The 22,356-nt window shown below is 44.0% G+C and overlaps 1 protein-coding gene across 2 annotated transcripts in view; it reads left to right on the top strand.

The window, feature by feature from the left end:
* LOC142573154 (uncharacterized) overlaps positions 1-22,356 on the top strand; it is a 240,980-nt gene that overhangs the window by 18,873 nt on the left and 199,751 nt on the right. The window contains exon 1 of one of the 2 annotated variants that reach the window (XM_075682705.1): positions 18,298-18,408. The exons of the other annotated variant lie outside the window; for it this stretch is intronic. The gene's annotated coding sequence lies outside the window, so the exon portion shown is untranslated. Of the gene's footprint in view, positions 1-18,297; positions 18,409-22,356 lie in introns of those variants that run through there. 2 annotated transcript variants of the gene reach the window in all.

The following is a 22,356-nucleotide window of genomic DNA, read 5'->3' on the forward strand; positions in this document are numbered from 1 at the left end:
CGATGCAGTTTGGCACGCGCTCCCGTGGTCCGTATACTTATGCTCACGGGTGTACATCATTTCAGATTTCAAGAAACAGCTGTGGAAGAGAATAAATGCTGAAGACAAAAAATCTACAATGACCAGTAGATTTATTATTAAATGCCATGTACTAGCTCCTTCTGCAATGAATACTTCTATAATTACTAAAAATTGTGGCCTAAAAAAATAATAGGAAAATATTTACAAAAGTGACATAGATTAGACCTGCATGTTAATTGAAAATGTCTTCTTAAACAAGATCGCAATAATTGAAGTTTTATTACTTTCAGCAAAATTGTGACATCCCATTATTGAATCTAGTCAGTGATGAAAATATAGTTAGTTTGTAGGAGTCCTCAGACTGGCAGCTATGAAATATTTGTCACCATACTTGGTGGAACATGCTTTGCTGCTTCAGATATTACATTAGCACAAAGCCTTTTGTAAGCATTGTGGGACAATTCTCTGTGGAAAAGAAATCTATTTGGTCATTGCTTTTTGGGGATCTATCTCTCAAAACTGGTGCTAGTATGAGTTCTTACAAAGTAGACGTTACTGTTTACTGTAATTCTAATGCCTCTCACTGCTATAAATTTCTGTTAGTGAAAATTCTCACATTGTCATGAAGCAGTTAAGCTCATTAATTAGCTGCAGTCACCGCTGAAGCACTCAGTACAAAACACAAAGCAAAGATATGGAGTGAAACTGTAAATGTTGAACAAAGTTATAGTCGATTCTGCATTTCCCAGAACTTTATTTTTGTTAGTTTGCTCGTATCAATGGCACATTCACAAACGTTTTAGTATTGCACTTATGGCAAATGCAGAAAAATTCACAATGTTTAGCAGCAGCCCCTGGGAGACAGCCCAGAGTCGCTTAGACGAGAGGACATGCCTTCAACTTTGCGTCGCTATGTTGTAGGTCACTATAGCAAGGGGCACGTTTTGCTTATTGAATATTGGTCGCAATAGTTTTAATATTTGTACTAGAGGTATGAAAGAGAGCCAATGGCAGAGTTCTTCATGCAGATATCATATATGTCATTAGTTTTTGAATAGCTGCTTCTTGAGTTATCTCCTACACAACGGCAAAATACAGTGATCTTTGCGGGCAATTTGTCTATTAAATTTTCATAAAAAGCAATGTGCTGTAGCTAACTTAGCTGTTTGCAGACTGCAAAGTGCCAATATCTACTCCAACAGCATGTAAAGTTACTAGACGTATGCAAGATTAGTAGGCAGGCAGGTAGGCCTGCTTATAATCTTGCATACTTCGCATGCTATTGTGAAAAATAATTACTGAGCATACTTCAATGATTTCTACACACAATAGCATGAGAATAACCTTGTGCACTTATAGCTGTCCTGTACTAACGAAATTTGGCATATATACTCTTAAAGATATGCATAATGCTGATATCTAATTGAAATTGCGATCTGTAACATTTATTTAATGTGGCCTAATATTTTGTTGCATAGTTCCAGTAATTGTACAAGCTGTTTCGATGGGTATCGCCACTTTGCGGTATACAACTAGCTAAATAAGATACAGCAAGAAGGTATATGTGAAAATTTTATACAAAAGAAAGTGCCCACAAAAATATTTTGCCACTGTGTAGGACATAACTAAAAAAACAGCAGCTACACAAAACCAATCACAATTCAAATCTACATAAAACAGTCTATGAATGGCGTATATTCAGATCTCTAGTACAAATAATTAAAAGAATTTGTTTCGAGGAGCATTTCCCTTAATAAATAGTTGACAGTGTATTCTACCAAAGTGTTAGAAAATGCCTTCAGCCATACCACAGGGAGTTTTATAAATGGAACAAGCACGCTTCTGCCTAAAAAGCCCCACGCCCTGCTTGCATTCCTTAGTCACTTTGGATTCTAATGTATGTCCCCGTTTTCATTCATTAACATTGAGTGTGCAATACCAAAAACAGCGTAACAGTACACAGAATTTTAGCCTGTAGAGGGGCTCTCGCATTGATGAAACGAGTCATAACGTATATCCTCACAAATTCGGAAATGAATGCACAAATAACCTTGCTGATTATAACATTAGTCTCCCGAACCAGCTATTTTGATGTTTCTAATTTCTATTTTAATTCACTTTCCTCTAGTAAAGGGACTCTGACCTAGAATATTTAGTGTAGGAGGCAAACAAAGACTTGAAAGCCATTATTTAAATCTCAAATAAAGACATCCATCTCACGGCCACATGTCACTGCTATGTCATCAGAAGAAGTGTTTATTCATGGAAATATGGTCTGTAAACTTGTTTTACATGATCTATACCGTTACTCTTCCACTAATATATTCTGAAAATTAGAAAATACATTTGCCATTTGAATCATTGCTGTAAGCCTTTGCGCTTGAGAAACGCAATACTCAAAAGGTGTCAGACACCCAATGTGTGCATCAAACCTACGATGCCGTTGACGTTCGTCAATGTGGCAAATAGGCACTGAGGAATTCCTAGGACATCATAGCTTTCATGTCTCAAACCTTGTGTGAGAGTACCACTCGTATATTTGCAGTGAAAGGTAGTAACATTATTACCAGACTTATGATCGAGGGGAACCTATGTTTCTCTAGTTTAATATATTCTTTTTTGTGCTCCTATATTCTTGACTTTCTCAAAAATAATGGGCGCTTGGAATAAGTACTCTATATTGCTCTAAAATTTATCCTTCAACAGAATTTTTTCAACAGAATGTTGAATGTTCATGCTACAAACGTGAACCTAAGTTAATAAAGGGAAAATCAGACATCCACCCATTCGTAGCAATTGCTACAAAGGAAACCCAAACGGGTTCCTCGAAAGAAAAGCCTCAGAGTTGAAGAAAAATTCGTCCTGGTCCGGGACTCGAACCCGGGACCACCGCCTTTCCGGGCCAGCCGCTCTACCATCTGAGCTAACCAGGCGGCTAGCAGATGGCAGGGCGAAGTCGAATTTGTCGACAACACACGAAGCAAAGGCAAGTGTTTGACGTAGTAGTTCTGCGGAAACCCGCACGGTGGAGAGAAGTAATTAATAAAGGGAAAATCAGTCATCCACCCGTTCGTAGCAATTGTTACAAAGGAAACCCATCTGCTAGCCGCCAGGTTAGCTCAGATGGTAGAGCGGCTGCCCCGGAAAGGCGGTGGTCCCGGGTTCGAGTCCCGGACCAGGACGAATTTTTCTTCAACTCTGAAGCTTTTCTTTCGAGGAACCCGTATGGGTTTCCTTTGTAGCAATTGCTACGAACGGGTGGATGTCTGATTTTCCCTTTATTAATTACTTCTCTCCACCTTCCGGGTTTCCGCAGAACTACTACCTTGAACCTAAGTTAGTTAACTCTAGAAAGGTTAGTAGGGTGCGATGGGCCTGATCACGTTTGGATGAACAACCACTGGGGTATAAATATTCCTCGAGTGTCGCACACCGCAGGCGAAGGAGATGATAGTTTCTCACTAGCGACATGAGCTGCGCACTGAAAGCAGGACACTCAAATATGAGGTGCTGAAGTCTCTCGTAGCAGCCCCAAGACATACACAATGGGCTTGCCACACGACCTTGTCTGTATAAACGTTCGTGCACGTACACGCAACCAACCCTCAGCTTGAGCAGTTGTGCTCTAGAGCGACGAGGCAAGCCTCGACCACGAACACGGGGCGGTAACGTTCCATTTGCGATGCGCTGATCTGGATGCTGGTTGAGTAGGTGGCGACGAATCAGCAGACGAGCGTCATCAAGCTTGAGCAAAATTTATGGGCAGTCACAGTTGATATGAGCGCAACATGAAGCGAGCCGATCAGCCTCTTCATTTCCGGCGATTCCTACGTGGGAAGGTATCCATTGAGCAACGAGAGATACGCCACGTGATGTATTTTGCTCGCAGAGTCAGTAATCCTGCGCACAAAGGGACAATCAATCTCACTGCGTTGTAACCTGCTAAGGGCAGCACGGGAGTCCGTAAAGATGGCAACCTTCGATGTAATTAACTCCTCTTGCACGTATTTGAGTGCAACATAAATCGCTGCTAGTTCCGCAGTTGTTGACGAAGTCGGATGAAATATTTGAAAGATAAGTCGTACTTGAGTTGAAATGCAGAAAAAAGCCGCAGAGGCGCCTTGACCGTCGTTGTGTACAGAGGCATCTGTGAAAACTTGAAGATAATCTGGAAACTTTTCGATCGTGTGAGATTGAGCCAATTGGAATATTGTCGAAACAGCCATATCAGACTTTTTGTGCATGTCAGGGATTGTGAGGTAAATGGGGAATGCGTGTTTCGTGATACCTTTTGGAGGCGGAGACGTATCTGAAGCAGCATGTTCAGAAATGGTAATGATATGCATAAATAATGCCGCCATTTTTCTCATGCGAGATAACGGGCGGTGAATGAGACCATCAAGGAGCGATTGACCACTCGATGCGCGGTGCCGAAGCTCAATATGGTACAGAGCTCTCGGATCTGCTTGCAGCCTCAGGGGTAACTGATGCGCTTCAGTAAGTAATGTAGTAGATTGCGCCTTACGAGGTAATCCAAGCATTAGTCGAAGGGCAACGCGATGATCTCGCTCCAGTTGGGTCATCAAACTAGGCGGTATGTTCAAAATTGGTAATGTATACAGCATGCCTGATAGTACAGATGAATAGTACATATGAAGAGCCGTTGTTTGGTTGCAGCCAGCACCTCGAGCAGTCAAGGCGGCCAGATACTTAAGGAGGGAGTGCGATTTGCGTCGTAAAGATTTAACGGCAGGACGCCAAGAGATGCGATCATCCACAATTAACCCCGAATAACGGTGTTATCGCACCCAGTTTATAGGCGCTTCGTGAAGATACAGTCGGCTCATTGTTCGACGAGCGTGTTGGTTAGGGTGATATGCTATTGCAGCCGACTTAGCAGGTGATATGCAGGCCAACTTCACCCAAGTACTCCGAAGTAGCGTTGAGAGCCCTTTGCAAGCTTGCACGAAGCCGCGGACCAAGGTGCGAAGGGCCGCTTTTCCACAGAGCAATGTCATCTGCGTAGAAAGCTATGCTGACAGGGAAGTCAGTGTCTCGAGGCAAACGACTTGGAAGCGCGGCGAGTACCGCGTTAAACAATAGCGGCGATAATACGCTGCCCTGTGGAACACCACACTTCACACTTCGGTATTCACTAGTTACTCCTCCGACACGCACTTTCATCCGGCGCTCCGATAGAAAATTGTGCACAAATTGGAGCAGACGGCCCGAAATTCCCGCTCTTGCAAGAGCGAAAATAATGGCCTTATGCGGAACTGAATCGAAAGCTTGCTGTATGTCTAGTAAGAGCATGTAGTCGGAATGCTTGTTTTATTGAGCAAATTCGAGTGCTGAGGGGGGGGGGGAGAAAAGGTCTGATATGCTGGCCAGAGCCGAACGGCGGCGACGAAAGCCATTCATGACATAAGGGGAAAACTTCAGCTCCTCTAGCCTGACATCACAGCGAAACAAGACCATTCGCTCCATTAACTTGATGACATTTGAAGTTAGGAATATTGGTCGGTAGGACTTGAGGAGCCTTGCAGGACGCCCGGGATTTAAAATTGGTATTACCACGGACAATTTCCACTCAGCAGGGATTACACCGGTTCTCCATACTTCATTATACTCGTCCAATATACGGTCATGGAAACTCTTATCAACATTCCGCAATGCTTGGTACGTCACGCCATCTGTGCGTGGAGCAGTGCGGCGTTTGGAGAGGCGCAGCGCGTGTCCCAGCTCCTCAAGAGTGAAGTCTGCCTCGTCCATCTGGCAGGCTGGGCCATAGGAAGCGGTTATGGTGCTGCGACTTGTCAAAGACGGAAGGTCGCTAATTATGGTGTCACTGGATGCAGGAGAGACGAAAATGTCTGCAAATACCTCCGCTATTACTTTTGGGGACTGGCCAGTCGCTATTTTCAATGCAGCAGTAGGATTCTTGCAGATTTCAGGAGTGCGGAGAGCCTTCAGTATGAGCCATACATTTCCAAAACCACTTCCAGTATGCAACGAAGTACACAAAGCTTCCCAGCTCTTGCGACGAAGTTGTTTTGTATGCCGCTGTTTGGCTGCATCAATTCGATTGTATATAGTCCAGTTGGTGCGTCGTTTAGAGCGCTGTGCCCGTCTATAAGCGCACCGTTGACATTCGCGGAGCCGCAAAAGCTTTCGATCGGGATTTGGTTGGCCGATACTCCGTCGTCGTTGTACTGTAGCTTTGTGTAAGCACTCACTCATAAGATTAAATAGGCTGTCTTGAGATGGTGCCTCTGAGATCAGCTGTCAGAACTTGTCCCAGTTATTAACTGTATAAACGATATACTGGCGACTCGCAGTATGGGTTGGTGTTAACGAAATAGGTAGGCGATCTGAGCCCCACGGTTCGGGTTCAAATGACCAGGCTAAGCACACATCTCTCGTTGATATCGCAAGGTCTATAGTAAATGCTCCTTTCCTCTATCTATAAATGTAGGTGAACCGTCATTCATCATTTGGAGATTGTTCTTGATAATGATCTCGTTAATCTTTGCCCCACGATTGTCTTGGGGACGGCTACACCATCGTGGATGCTGGACATTAAAATCCCCGCATAACACAAACGGTGCACCACACCGAGACACTAAGCACTCAAATAGCGAGGTATCGGAAGAGCGTGTAGACCTGTTGTATATGCTTGCCACCGTCGTACACACCTCTGAGGCTCACAGTAACAGCTACACACTCAAATTCATCGCCACAGATGCCGTCTGTGTCAATGACCGCGAAGTCCAAGTCAGCACGAACGTACACTGATGCTTTTGAAGCATTGTGCGTACTGGAAAGAGCCACAAGCTGGTTCCGCGCATCGAGTGTTACTGTGGACACCCATAAAGCCTGGCAATCGATATTCGTCTTTCCTTACGTTAGTTTCCTGAAGCGCTATAACGTCTGGTGGAGTCTTCATAGCGATGAGCCGAAGGACTAGATCAGCGTGCCGCGGTCGCATCGACCTGACATTCCTTTGCAGCACAATGTGGCGAGGCTGCTGACAACTGTTAGAATTGTTTCCGGTAAGACGTCTAGCGAAAGCCGTCGAGGAGAGGAACGAGTACCTCCAAAAGCGGCTCTGCTGCTGACACTGCTGTTATCTGGCGACCGGCGATTAGCGATCTGATGACGTTGACAAGCATCTTTAGAAGATTTGCAAGTTGCACATCGTCGTTGCCTGATACCGGTTTTGGTACTGTGTTTGCAGTGCTTTGCACTGTGGTCGAAGTCTTTGTACATACTGTTTCCGACGGTTTCGATGGAAGCGCTGGCCACCATGTGTCTCAGAGGCAGAAGGTCCGCCCCCCTTCTTTCCGATGCGTTGTGTCTTTGACACTCTTTGAACGCGCTGCTTTTCCAGTCGCTGGGACAGCACTACGGCGACGGGAGCTTTCATCTTCTGCTGGCTTCTCTTTGGCTTTCTCTTTTAGTGCCTTTAGTTCATTCTTTAAAGAGGGACATCCTTTAATCGCTGCCAAATGTTCACCATTACAGTTAGGGCCCCGATATGCCTGACTTCCACAGGAATCTACATGGTGATTTCCACCGAATTTGGCACAGACCAGATCACTGGTGCAAAAGCCCTGAACACGCCAATCTTAAAACATTTATGGCATTGCAAAGGCCGTGGTACTAAAGTTGGAACAGGATAGCGCACAAGTCCAGCCTTTATATGACTAGGCAGCTTTCCAAAGGCGAAAAGTATCTCCATACACTTTGACGAGCCCAGCCTTCGAACGCTAATTATTTTGCATGGTGGCATGCAAACGATCATGTTTCTTAAAAACGTCGTCTTTGAGATCCAAGTGAACATCAGAAACGACACCAGCTGCTATATTTGTACCCTGTGGTATGTAGGGACGCGTGTGGACCCCACAAATTTCAGACAAACCAAGTAGAGTTTGCACCATCTTCTCACCAGTTGTGTCAACAGCAATGACATTTTTCCAGGGGTTCACGCGAACCTCTTGGATTAATCCAGGGGCAAATTTGAAAAAGAAATCATTAAGTTTCTGTCGAGAGATAGCCTTCAGGCTTACCATCGCGTCGACGGGAATGAAAGCTGCTGTCGTAGTCTTGATGGTGTTGTATATGACAGTCCCTTCACTTGAGGACGATGCCGGAGACGTCCGTCGTGGGTGGCGGTGCTTAACAGGTATGAAAGCATCCGAATCTTCCGATCTTGAGTCAGAACGCTCGGAATCAGTACTGTCGGATCCTACTGCCGAATTGAGCCGCTTCCGAGCCACGGGCGGTCTATGCTGACCGCCAGACGCGTCCAAGACTATACCTTCCATGCCAAGCTCCGCGGGGAGGATCTCCCAGCAGATTAGAAGACTTCAGGGTTCAGCACAAACGTCGTTGCCTATTACTGATGCACGAAATTAATGTGAATAGAGAAAAACTGTAGCACCAGAAGAAAACCAGCAACCGAGCCCAGTAACTTCGTCGTCGTGTTATGTTACTTACGGTACTTATGTTTAATCACAAAAACGAATGTGCAACCAAATTTTGCATAGAAGCTCGGTTGAAAACTGAGCTCATCTGCTAGTCAACTGCAAGCCTGCCATCTTAAAATGTCATTGTATTTTTAAATGCATTATTTGAAGCTGAATCTATACAAGTTCAATATCATTTAACACAAGTAAATCCCCAAGCTAATTCAATTAAAGAATTCCAGTGGTCGTGTATGCTACAACGTGCAAGCTGGAAATGAAGCTGGCCAAGCTGGGCAGTGAAAAATAACAATGTGGTCTTATACATCTTGTTTTTCTGGCTTTCGCTCTAGCATTAGAATACACAAGAATTTTGACATTCCTGACATTTCACCCTGCTAATTTTTATTCCATAATGCATAATACTTCAGCAAGAGCAATACTGCTTTCTTTTACCCGTAAATAGTGATAAAACAAGAAATTTAACTGGAGCCAACATTTTTACAAGGAAACATCTCCTCTCTTTGTCGAAACATTGGCTCGAGCGACGCTCCTTGTTCTGCGGCTCTTCATCATTTCAAGTCTCTGTCTTCGTATGTACCTCTGTACTTTCAATGCTGTGTCAATGAAATTTTAATACCGGAGAATTAGTAAATGTTGCTGATGAAGAACTTGGGCTTGTTGGTAGATAACGACACAGTAACTGGGCAGCATCGAGGTGCAGACAAAGGAGGCGTATGTGTGTCACCTCCTCCAGCCATGTCTCGCCTTTGGGCAATTGCTCAATCTCGGTGTAATAGTATTACCCTTTGCACAATAATACTAAAATGAATAAAGGCAGGAAAGTGGACACAAAAATTACAACAAATAGCATCATATGCTAATCAGATATGCAAAAGTGCCTGCAACGATTTGTCTCACGTAAAAAGTGCTAAATAAGATGGCGACTTCTTCTGGCTGTTATCATTTCTTGAATACCTAAAAGAAAATATATTTGAAAACTTCAAGAACACACATGACAACAGCAGTAGCAGAGGAGATAACGCATTGTTTAGTAAAAGAAGTTAAACTTCTTCTTTCCTTTATTTTCCTTTATTATAATAAAATATTAAAATTTCCTTTATTGTGTAAGTAGAAAAGTACAGCGCACTTCATTTCATTCAACGCTGTCAGCGTTTCTGTGTACAAGAAAAAAGGTATTTCTGTATGGAAGCAGTAAAATGATAAACAGCCTTCTACTTTTACAAAATATGCTACAGCAACTAAGCAAACTCCAGCTGTATATACTTGAAATTGTTATATGCACATTACGATAGCCAAAACAGGATAAATTTGGGTTCATATGCTGCTCTCTGATAGTTACAACTTTGCAATCAACTCGTTTCTGCTTGCCAAATCTGCGCACTAACATAAATATACACATAAAAGGACCCTTCTTTCCTAAAACACCAAACTCAAGATAGAAAATCTTGTAGCAATATTACAAATTCACCACATAAGACACCCTGCTTTCGTAAGCCTCTAGGATTTACTATATAAAGGTTGGAGCAAATTCATGCTTTTCAATATTTACAACAGTGAAAATAAAGATTACGCAAAAAATAATACGTTTTACATCGGCTTAGATTGTGAGCCAATGGGCTTTCTATTTGCAGCCAAATGCACATTAAATTTGTTCTGTTTCAGCGCTGTTAAAGCGTTGTGTCTGTTCGCTTGAGCTTGCAGCCGCCTTACCCCTACGAAAATACTTGTGCTGCTGCCACATCGCCTGACACTGCCATACAGCATTGTAGCGCTTTTATTATTCACTGTAATATACCTAAAGCGCAAGTAAATCTTCAGAATGCAAAAGCTGTTTTTTCGACAAACTGTCTTCGCCAGCCAAAAGTCACACTGGTGCTAGTATTGCATCTACACTACAAGTTACGCAGTACTTGATATCCTGCGGATTTTTTCGATGCGACAGGCCACTCGTGACTAGAGTCGTTAAGAACGGTGTTTCTCCTGGCAGTACAGGTTTGCTATAACTCCTATTGTAGACATACCGGAAGGGCCGAGTACGCGCCGTTCGTAAACTCGGAACAAAAGCTGATATGCTTACCTGAAACGTTAAGAGAAATATGGCACAGGTCACACCCCGCAGGTAGTCTTTCGTATGCATCTGGTCATCTCTGTGTGTTGCGATCTCCCATATGACAATTAAAGACGCAGTACAAACCGCAACACTTCGGGCGCATTGGGACGGTGCGGCGAGCTACACTTGCTAGATGTCGGCAAAGACTACATCAGCGACATGCTGCTGCTGGCTGCGGAACTCCTAGTCACAATCACACAGCTCGGAAAGAAGTTGCCAGCGTAACTAGCCACAACACTGGTTGCAGTCGCCCCCAGCGCTGAGCTTTCAGAACCACTCAACGACAACGCACTCGCGCGTGATGCAACGTAGCTGCAAAATGGCGTCATGTTATTGACGGCTTCGGCTTTGGATCATTTTGTACCTGTATAACTGCACAAAACCAATTGGCAAAACAGTTGCTCAAGTTTGGGTTTTCTTTCCTCTTGTTGAAATAGAAACTGTTTTGCTGACTGATAATTTTGCGTCACGCAAGTAATGTTCACGAATGAAACAGCGATGAATTTAACACGCGTCTTGAAATACCCGCTACGTTCACTTCGCACAAGCAAAATGTGCTCGTCCGAGCGTGGTTACGCTTGAAATATACATGGTTGGGCTGCCGGAGCGTGCTCGAAGTGCGAAGACGCGGCGCAATTGCGCTTAATTTGCTTAGCTATAACGGTGCGGCTGCGCTTGCGCTCAGATAGCGCAATTTCAAGTTTCGGAGACGCTTTGAAGGAACAGGCAGCAGAAGCGTTCGGTGCGCTCTGTTATGCCTTTCATCACGCCAACCCTGTGACAGCGAGTGTTCGCGGTCATTGAGTGAGATCTGTCCATGTTTGCACGTCCGCGCGTGATCCAGTGCTTGCTAATTCAGGGAGTAAGCGAAGGTTTACTGCCCTTTATTCAGCCAATGAAACTATGAACCTTGCTTCGTGCAATTGTTCGTGCAGTGGTTCATGCAGCATTGGGGTGAAACAACTACATTTTTGTTTTTATATTTCTAGGGGGTTCAAGAGCGGTGCTGCGTACGCTAATGTTTGTTTCTGGTCGCGGAACGCAACGCACTGCGGTAGCCCAGTGGCTTTGGTGTTGCGCTGCTGAGCTCGAGGTGACGGATCCAATCACAACCGCGGCAGTCGCATTCCAACGGGGTCAGAATGCGAAAACGCGCGTATGCCGTGCATTCCGTACACATTAAATAACCCGAACTGCTGAAAATAAATCTGAAGTCTTCCATTACCCAGCACTCATAACAAGATCTTGATTTTGGAACTTGAATCTTCAAAATTTAGTTTTACGTCTCGGAATTACATTTACAATCGACGCTGTTGAGTGCGCCTACTGAACTTGTTATCTCGTTGCTGTGCTATCTTTAGTAGCCAATACTTTTCTTTAGATTTGCTTATGGTCAGAATCCAGTGTGATAAATCCAGGTCTTTCTTAGCATAGGAAACCAGCTGTCGCTTAAGCGTGTGCAGTATTAGGAAACATGGTCAAGGAAAATCAATATATAGAGTTCGAAGTAATTGCAGAACATGACAAGAATGGAAGATTGATACATTGCATTACAACCAGGACAGGAACCGGAGGGCCTGCCTAAAACAGAAAACGTTAGCTGGTATTTCTTCTCTTGCATTACAATCTTTCTCTCGCCAGACTCATCTCGAATATTAGAGGAGTCGCCATCTTCCATGTCGACTCTTCGCCTGCTATTGAGAGTCAAACGACCCATGCACAAATGTTGACTCCTGTTTTGTGACTATAGTCGCGCAAAAATGGGTCTTCGGAAGAAAAAAGAAAGTCAAGTTGCCGTGACTCACTTTTTACTCTCTTTCTTCTTAGACTGCTCAGCCATGCCACGCGTAGCCACCGCCGGAGTTTCACAGGTTTCGGTTTTGTTGTTATCATAACACTGCAGGCATAAATATTTTTTTAGCCATGAGCAACCTTGGGCGTCGATCTGACGGAAATGGCACCGTCGCCAACACACGCGAATGGCTTCAACAAGACTTGCTATGTGACACGCGTGGAATCAGCAATTTTTTTCTCCGGCTGCTGAATTCGAAACAGTGAATAGAATGGCGCGTTCCAGCGTCCAGAAAGAAGAGTAAACGATCGCTGAAATCTTTCTTTGGTCTGACGTGAAAGGCTGTTTCCGCGAGACTGCTATGCTTAAAATTAAGAAGCCTGCTGCCATCACGCTGCCATTGTCATAAAAATATGAAGAGCTAAGATTCATACGGCTGGGTGCCACACTTAGAAGGCTACAGAGAATATTAACTATTAAATGATCGACATGTCGGCTTTTTGGTTATAATGCATGCAGGCTTTACCTGCAACTCTACCGACACATAAGGGCTTCATTTTTTCTTCTGTTATGTGGTAACTTGTGCCGTAGAAAAGAAAATTGAAATAACCGGTGTCATTTGTTTTCAGAGGTTAGTAACTCTTTCCATAGAATGGCATCTCACAATTGTCATACTTGTTATACCCCACTTACAAGCTCAAACAATACGTTTGCGTTTTTGCAGCCGCCGTGGTAGTCGAGTGGTTGTGGTTTCGGACTACAGATGCTCGGCTCGAGGTCGCGGGTTCGATCTCGGCCGCGGCAACCACATTCAGATTGCCGTGGAGTGGAAGAAAGTCATTGTACTGTTTGCACAATTACGTGCATTTTAATGAAGTCCAGGGGGCCAACATTAATCTGGAGCCTAGTGCTACGGCTTGCCATAAAATCAGATCATGGTTGGGCACGCAAAGCTTCAGAAAATTTTTGTTTCCGCATATCGGCAGCCTGTCTTTCTATGAACTCATATGTCGGAGTCAATCACGCTGTGTTTGATAATTACGCGGTAAAAGCACCTACTAACGTCCACGTTACATGATTCCTCGAGAAGTCATATATAGAAAAAGGCGAAAGCTCGAACAAATAGCTTTTATTCGATGAGTAGAGGGTAAAATGTAAGTCGTGTATTCTCGAAGGGAATCGCGTTGTGCGGCTGGCCTAATGCTCTCAATTGCCTCCGTATTATTCGATCCCTAGATATACGTTTTAAACTATCTATTCAGCATTCAGAGTCATTCTATTTCGCTGACAGGGTCTGCTTCTATGCTATCCACTCGCTGGCCAGCTAACCCTATTCAGCATTTTTTTGTTCAGGTAATTAACTGTCTGATAGTTCGTTCTCACTAACTAGGCCTCGAGTACGGTACCAATGTTTGTGCCTTACCAGGCTCCTTGGCGAGGGGACGTGTGCGCGTGCGTAATTACGCAAACGAAAGGCTATGCTCGGGGATCGATAAGTTTTGGCTTAACTCACCTCAAAAAGTCTGAATACGAAAGCATCTTGCAAAATGACTGCCTTCAGGTCTCGCATTTAGTACCTCAAGGCAATGCAGGCAATATAAAGTTTATGCGACGCAAGCTTACTAGCCCGCATGTCAGGCAGACGTCTCTTACTGCGCATTCCACGCTGACTGCATGCTGCAGAAACACAATGTAGTTTAGTGTGCCGTTATATATTAAGCTAAAAGGCGCCGCCTATTGATTGCCTAGAAGAGTATGTAAGTTCAAGAAATAAACTATGGCCTTTTTACTTGCGAAAACCGCGATCTGATTATGAGGCACGCCGTAGTGGGGGACTCCCGAATAATTTGAACCACCTGTGGTTCTTGAACGTGCACCTAAGTCTAAGTACACGTTTTTTTTTTCGCATTTTGCTCCATCATAATTCAACCGTTGTCTTTTTTTTTCTTTTTTTTAGAATAGTATGCAAGGCAAAAAAAAAAGCCATTAAGAGCGTCCTGTACTGGTGAATTACATGTACATTCTGTTCGAAATCGGGCCGGCTGCTCTGGGAAAGAGGCGATGGGTACATTTGAAATAAACAGAAAGGAATAAGCCAATGAAAGACAGTATAAGAAATGTCAAATTGCCTAGCATGGTACGCGAGAGGACATGCGTGCGCGCCAGCTTCCTTTACACCAATTATTTAGAAACGATATCGGCAAATTTGTAGCATTTATTTAACCGCTTCATCAATGCTTCGCCTCACATAGACTCCGAAGCGTACGCCGGATCTGCCTAATCATTCCGATGGAAAGTGCGACCCACGCTGTGGCTCTTACGCTTGATAACCATGACGGACTGTCTATTCGCACATGCTCCTTTCTGGCCCATTGCATGTCAACGAATATATTTTATTCACGTTTAATCCTCAGCTTCGAAGACAACAGCAGAAATGCAGGTGTGGTTCAATATCTCTCACTTCTATGGCAGGCAATAAACAACAAAATTTGTTGGACACTTAAAGGTGCCACTTTGTCCCATGGATAACACCCCCATACTTGAGGACTAAGGTAGACTCAACGATGGGCAAAATTTAGGCTTCTTGGCGACTTTTTTGTGACAAGTAAGCATCATAACTGCTGTATCAGTCGGCAAAAAAGAACTTCAAAGAAAGCATATTAGCTCTCACTGTCAAACCCTCGTGTCAAATATTTTGGTGAGTATCAGATCATAAATATTATTGTACAAATTACAATTGCAGTTTCTTTGATCGCATTTGTATTCGAGTTCGCAGTCGTGTACACGAATTTCCTTGTAACCTTGAGCGCGAGAGGGTATGGCCATAAGACGAACTAGGAACCTTGAGAACGCAATAAACTTTACTATCAAGATTAGCGAGACCAGAGGGACTAATAGGAAATGAGAAGAGCGTCTGAAAATTGCAACGCCTCACCCTACACATTCAAGACTCAACATAGTTAAAGAAACAAACTGCATTAATCGTCTGGAAAGCTCAAAACAGCTACTGCGTAAGTATGACAAACTCTTTAAAAAGCTGATATCTTCGAATAATTCAGAATTAGTTCACGCTCTTTCTATGCAAGCAACCAGTTCCACCGTCCGAAGGATACCATATTTTTATTTTTCATTACTAGAAAATTATTACAACGCAGCATTCAATGCCGTCAGAAGCTTCCACAAATGTGTGATATCGGAAACCGCGAAAAAATGTGTCAGATAAATGACAATCTGACATATAAAAGAGGAAACTTTGTGTCCATGATAACAAGAAGAATATATCCCCATCATTACGGCCGATTTTCTTTCTTTTTCTTTGAAGGTCTCGTTCGCTTTGAATATTTTTGTTTCCCTTCTAGCTCGGGTACCGCTCATTTAATGGCCATATGTTGCGCTGTCAGACATGTTTCGCTGATCAGGTGTTATAGCTGTCTTTGGTTAAACCACGTTGGTGGGCTAGTTGGTTAGAATCTATAGTAGATTGTATAAGCGCGGCTGTACGAGGACGTAGGCAGAAACAGATACACAGACACAGCGCTTCCTACGTGCTTGTACAGTCGCGCTTATACACTCTACTATAACTGTCTTTGCCGCAATCTTTTTAAAATCTGCAATAAACGATCAATTTCTGTGGCATTGATCACGCACATTCAGGCTTTAGTTCATTTTAGTGCTCGGTGGCCACTGATACGAGAAGGGCGCTTCACTAACGATCCTTGATTCGAGAGCAAATATTTGCTGAGCGCAAGACAAGCACAGCCAATTCACGGCAGTGGTCGTACTTATTGCGTACTTTGTTTTGTTTTGTGGGGACAAGCGATATTATCAGCTTGTTGGCAGGTCACAAGCATTGATGTTGCTTGTTAAGAGATAAGCCATACTTGCGAGATGCAGACGAAATTTCACGGCCATGAAGTTCACTATGCCATCAAGGTAAACTGGGGGCTATATAAAAATGTTAGGTTATATCTTCTTATCTAAAGCGAAAAATATGTTTGTTTCGTGAGAGATGTTCAGCACTCGCACTTGCAATAACGAGAGTTTAACTGAAGGTGTTTTATTTTGGTTATTGGTGAAGCAAGTGATTGTGTTCTTTAAGCCTTCAACACGTCTCATTGTATTTTGTAAATTTATTGTGCATGCCTTAAAGGGGTTGTACATTTCCATGTTTTCTATAGTCAGCATGCATATTCCCTTACATTTATGAACAGGTAATTGTATTCTTGTATTGATACAGCCATTATGTCATTATTTCTGTAAGCTGAGCACTGCTCCACTTTCCGTGGCATTTATAATTTCATTGTTCTGCCCATGACTTCTCCACTATGGTTTGGAGTGTCTGCATTCCATAGTTTCAAAAACACATTCCAACTGGCCTTTAGATTTTTGACAGGGATCGTTTAAAATGATATGGTAGGTCTTGCGTTTCATGCACAAACTTCTATACCTTTTTGCGACTTCCACGAATAGGAACATCATTTGTTATGTTCACGTAGTGGCCATGGAGTGCCCCAGTATTGCTGCAGCGTTTCATTTCGATTCGGTTTTCGTTTCCTTACAATCTGTCGAGACACTTTTTCTGGACGCTTTTTGCGGACGGAGAAATGGACTATAGTCGAAAAACCTAGTTTTCGGCAAAGCAATTTCCGGTGAATTTCTTCATGTTCAGCAAACGGGAGCGGCATGGCTCTCAATGCTGTTTCTCCGCCTACTCGAGTGGTGACGGACTCTCAATTGGCAATGGAAGTGGCACACGCGTGCCGCGGCTTTTCTTAGCCGTACGGGAATCACCACTTGCGCTTTCACCGTGCATGACTTGATCTGTATTAGTAATGGTTGTAAGTTGATCTATTCGGTTTCGGTTCAAATGTATGTTTACTACTGCTAAAAACTAACGCCGGGTAAATATGTAAGCGACAAATCCTAGACTTTCCGCCAATAAGCTACCAAGTGAAAGGAACATCTTATAAGCACATTATAGACAATTTGAAGAACAACAAAGCAGAGATGCGATTGCGCATGGGCACCAGACATGACTCGATGGAGGTAGCGTACCTTCCTTTCCATTATGGGGATATTGAGGCGATGCTTACGCACTTATGTACTTGCTGATGAATACTGAACACCTCCAATATTTACCTTCCCGGTTCTCGTGTCTAATTACGTAGCACACGTTCACGTGTGAGCTGCGCAGTGTAGCGGCGTCTTCGGCAACGGCCGTCTAAGTGTCCACCCGCCATTTGCGCTTTTAGAACGGAGCAATACTGTGTGAGCTTAGTAGCATTGAGGCAGAACCCCGCGCGTCCAATAGTCCACGGGACAGCGGTAATTCACATATCACGCCTGTTAAAAAGCGATGAAGCTCGTCGTGGGCCTTTTGCTGCAGAGCTGCTTCCTTTCCCGGATATTTGCCGTTGCGCACATTTTAGCAAATTGCCCGGAGCATAGTGCAAGACAGGTGTGCCATACTTCTCGGGTTCCTTCTTCAGAAAGCCGAGAAGTGCAGGTTGCTTCAAGTTGTTATTTCATGTGTCTGATATAGTTATAGGACGTTCCTTTCACTTGTAAGCTTATTAGTTGAACGTCTAGGAATCTTGGCGCAAAGCAATAGCAGAGCCGCATAAGCAGAGACACAGATAAAAGGCAGTGCGTATGCGCGGATATTTTCTCGTTTCGTTTCCCACGCATTGCTCGACGCATCCCGTTTTTCCTGGCAAGAGTAGGTAGCAGATAATTTGTATAGCGAGAGCAGCAGAATGGCTATTGCAGCAGCACATCACGTGACCTCAAGGATTGGAGAATCAGCCTTGAGTTGTGCGTTGGCGCACGTGCCAGTTCAATACGCCATTCATGACGGCGAGATTCAATAAACAGCACGCGCGAAGAAATGGCGCGACAACAGGCGCAACAAGCAACGAAATGCCGTCCCGGTGGTTGGTTAGAAACGCCAGCGGTGTTCGGGCCACGTCCCTTCGCACTGAAGCAGTCTACCGCCGGTAAGTGGAATGCCGTGCAGTGGCGCGAGAAGAGGCGCCATCGATCGGATCTATTTGGTCCGGCCGGATGCGTTGCTCAGAACAACGAGTGCCCACAGAGTAAGTGTATAAAGCGTGCAGTCATCCGTTAAAAGTCTAACTCGTTCTGCGATGCACCCGAGCTACAAATACATGGCGGTAGTCTTGTTTCGCTGCTCTTACATACCGAAGGAGTTTTACACGGCACAATATTGAAACGTGCGAGCGGAGTTTGGATGAAGAGGAGAACGAAGCTGGGCTGGCTCGCTTGTGGCGCTGTGAACTGCTTTTTTGGGGCGAGACCTTTGCTTTCTTGATGTTGTAAGGAAACGCGATTCATCGTCACAATATAATAACAGGAGCAGTAAGGAAGTCGTAATTAAGTCTAATTTTAACAATGTGTAAGTTTCAGGCGTAACTATATTATTCAAGTCGAAGGGGCGGGAAATATATGGCCGGTGCTAAAGCGGTAGCAGAAAATGATATAACAAAGCAGATATTCAAATGAAAAACGGCATTGAGTTTTCAGGGACAAGTTACATATATTTTATTCTCATTGTTTCAAGGCTTTAAATCTAGCAGAAAGCTGTACAGAGACGCAACTATAATTTCGACCAGATATATTACTCTAAGACAACGAAGACTTGTATACTTGATTTAGGTATTGCACAAAACGTCGAATAAAGTATTTCCCAAAGGAAAAATGGTAACGGTTTATATACGTCAGCCTAAGCAACTGGCTCGTCCGTATGTTTATTTGGACTAATTCGATGAAAGTAGAAATGTTGGCAGATATTTTATCGTCGGTTTTTCCACCAGCACCAAATTGTTTAATGAGTGGACGACAAAAGCATTAATAGTACTCTGGCCTCATCGCAGTTTTGGCAAACGTTCGTAGACTGCAAGTTGAACATGAAAAACACGGACGCACACAAATGAAAGTGGAAGTTGTAACGTTTTGGGCGCCTGTACAACAGCCAACAATCGCCCACAATAACGTTATATATATATATATGTATACATATATATATATATATATATATATATATATATATATATATATATATATATATATATATATTATGCTACCTCTTTTGGAGCGACGTTTACTTGGCCCAAGTACTCGGCGTTGAACCAGCACAGGCACATGCCCGACGATGATGATCACACATGGATAATATACCGGTGAAGAAGTCGATGGTAATAAATGCCCACACTAATCCCCCCACTTGGAAGCGGTCATCCTGGGCGCAAGTCCAGGCGATGAAGCACGATACGTGAAGGGTTTCATGCGGGAGAGGTGAACGACCTCGGTGGGGCGACAACAGGCATCACGCGATAATTCATGGGTGATGTCTGCTCTATGGCTATGTATGGCCCGATGAATCGCGGTTGCAACTTGTCACACAAACCAGTTGTACGAAGGGGCGTCAATAGGAGTACATTTTCACCAGGTCTAAAGGACACAACGCGATGGAATGTGTCATAAATGATCTTCCGGTCTTGTTGTCTGACCTCTGTATACGTGGGCACGCTGGTGATACTGATCGAGTCGTGAAACGAATTCTTCGCTATACAATGTAGATGGGTTGACAGGCGCCTTGAAGAAACCACGAGAAGGGAAGTAGGCGACCGTCCTAAGCTAGGTAAAATGGCGAGTAGCCGGTGGTGCGCTGAACGGCCGTGCTGTAGGCGAAGGTGACAAACTGTAGAAGCTTGCCCCAATTTTTGTGGCCAGGATGAATATATACCGCGGTCATAGAGGTGTTTTATCACACGCCTACAATATGGATCAGCCTGTCGGCGAGATGCGAAAGTAAGAGCGTCGTCTGGAGAGAGGCGGTCTATTGAGGCTAGGGAGGAAACCGGCGTAAAAGTCACATGCGAAGAGCTGCTTTGTGACAAAGTTGTCGAGATGTCGAGCCGCTGCGTAGGAAGCGGACAATGTGAAAGAGTGTGAGCGTCTTGGTGTTTTTTGCCAGATTTTTGAATAATGTCAAAGTAACGCCCTTGTTCGCGGAGATTCCAGCGACCCAAACGTTCGGTCAAGTTCTTGAGCATAGAGAGCCAGCATAATGTGTGGTTCTCCATAACAATTGTAAGATGAAACCCGTGCAGATAGGGTAGAAACTTCTATATGGACCAAACAATAAGCAGGTATTCCTGCTCAGTGATCTTACAGTTCTTCTGGGCAACGGTGAGCACACGGCTGACGTATGCAACGACTCTCTCTCGTGAAGAGTTATCGCGTTGTAGAAGAATGGCACGGATGCCGCGGCCGCTAACGTCTGTGTGCAAGAGAGTCCGTGCGGTGTCATCAAAATGGGAAAGCACAGGTTCAGACGTGAGGGCGGCCTTCAACCTGTTGAAGGTTCCTTCACATCGTTGAGACCAGAGGAAGGGTACACCGGAAGTAAGTAGCTTGTGTAGGGGCGCAGCGATGGAGGCAAAGTTCCGTATAAAGCGACTGAAATAAGAAGCGAGGCCAATGAAGCTTGCCTTACTGGTCTAGGGAAGCGAAGGGCCGCAGCAGTCTTGTCCGGGTCAGGACGTATGCCGTCCTTGCTTGTGACATGTCCTCGGACCTTAATAGATGCGCTGGAGAAACGGCATTTCTTCGTGTTGAGCTGAAGGCGAGCGTCGGCAAGGCACGTTAGAACTTCATACAAGCGTTAAATATATATATATATATATATATATATATATATATATATATATATATATATATATATATATATATATATATATATATATATATGTCGGGTGTTTGGGATACATTTCACAGTTGGCGTACTAAGCGAGAAATTGTCATTGTAAATTATATTGCTTTAATTTACATATCTATTCTCTTATTTCTTTCTGATAAATCCATTGCGTCAAACGGAACTGTAATGGACGCAAGAAAGTCACCAAAATATTATGCAGTACCAACTAGCCCATCGGTTTGTTTTCTTGAGGGTAATGTTTTTGCCTCATAAATTTTTTTTATTCTGGGACTCAAGGTAAGATGTGAATAGGTATATGGAGCAGTTGTAGACTGTTGTAAAGCCTTTGGTGAAGTGGGCGGGATGTTGGATGACCCTCCGGGGGCAGCTTGACTCAGCCCACTGCCATACCGCTGGGAAAACTCGTAAGTGGTTCTCTGACAAATTTTCAGCGAAACTATTAGCCTCTAGCTGGTCAGTACTTTTCGTGGCGTCGTCTTTACGGAGGAAAAAGTCCGTTCAGCGAACAAACAAATAAAAATTTTGCGAGAAGGCTGGATGTACTTATATTCTTTGATATCACCCCTACAACATACCGCGGCGCAGCATTCGTTTCAATAAAGCACGAGCACAAGAGAAGCATTCGAACGATATAATTGAAAACAAGGCGCTCCTGATAACCACGCGAAGCACGTAACGCTCCCCTCATCAATTTCCCGATAAAGAATAAAACACGGATATAGTGCGATGTTGCCAGCGTGGCTGGCAGTGCCCGGTCACGCTGGATCAAGGTGTACATGTAAACTGGTGGCGAAGCTTCCATAAAAGCAGACATGTCAAGAAAATGGCGGGTCGTTGCAACCGTCGCCATTTACGTGTCGTGGGGACAAGAAACATTAACCAAAACATAAAAAAAAAACTGATGTCACAACCAGAAATGGCAGTGACGTCAAGATCTTACGCTGCTTGGCGCTTATGTTTGAATTTCTTTACCGTCCAGCATTTCGACCACTACACCAGCAGTTATATTTCTTTTTAGGCTGAGGCGAGCTTTCGACTCGCCTCACAAGAAATGTCAGCGTGTCCTTTAACAATACGAGTTACGTATGTCTTAATGTGAACATGATTAGGCTGTTACTGACAGCATTTGCTCCAGTAGCTTCCTTGGGAAAGTCAGCGAATGGGTTGGAAATAAATTACGCTACCACAGAAGATTAAACAAGCA

Source organism: Dermacentor variabilis, chromosome 2 (assembly GCF_050947875.1).
Source record: "Dermacentor variabilis isolate Ectoservices chromosome 2, ASM5094787v1, whole genome shotgun sequence".
NCBI classification, from domain to species: Eukaryota; Metazoa; Arthropoda; class Arachnida; order Ixodida; family Ixodidae; genus Dermacentor; species Dermacentor variabilis.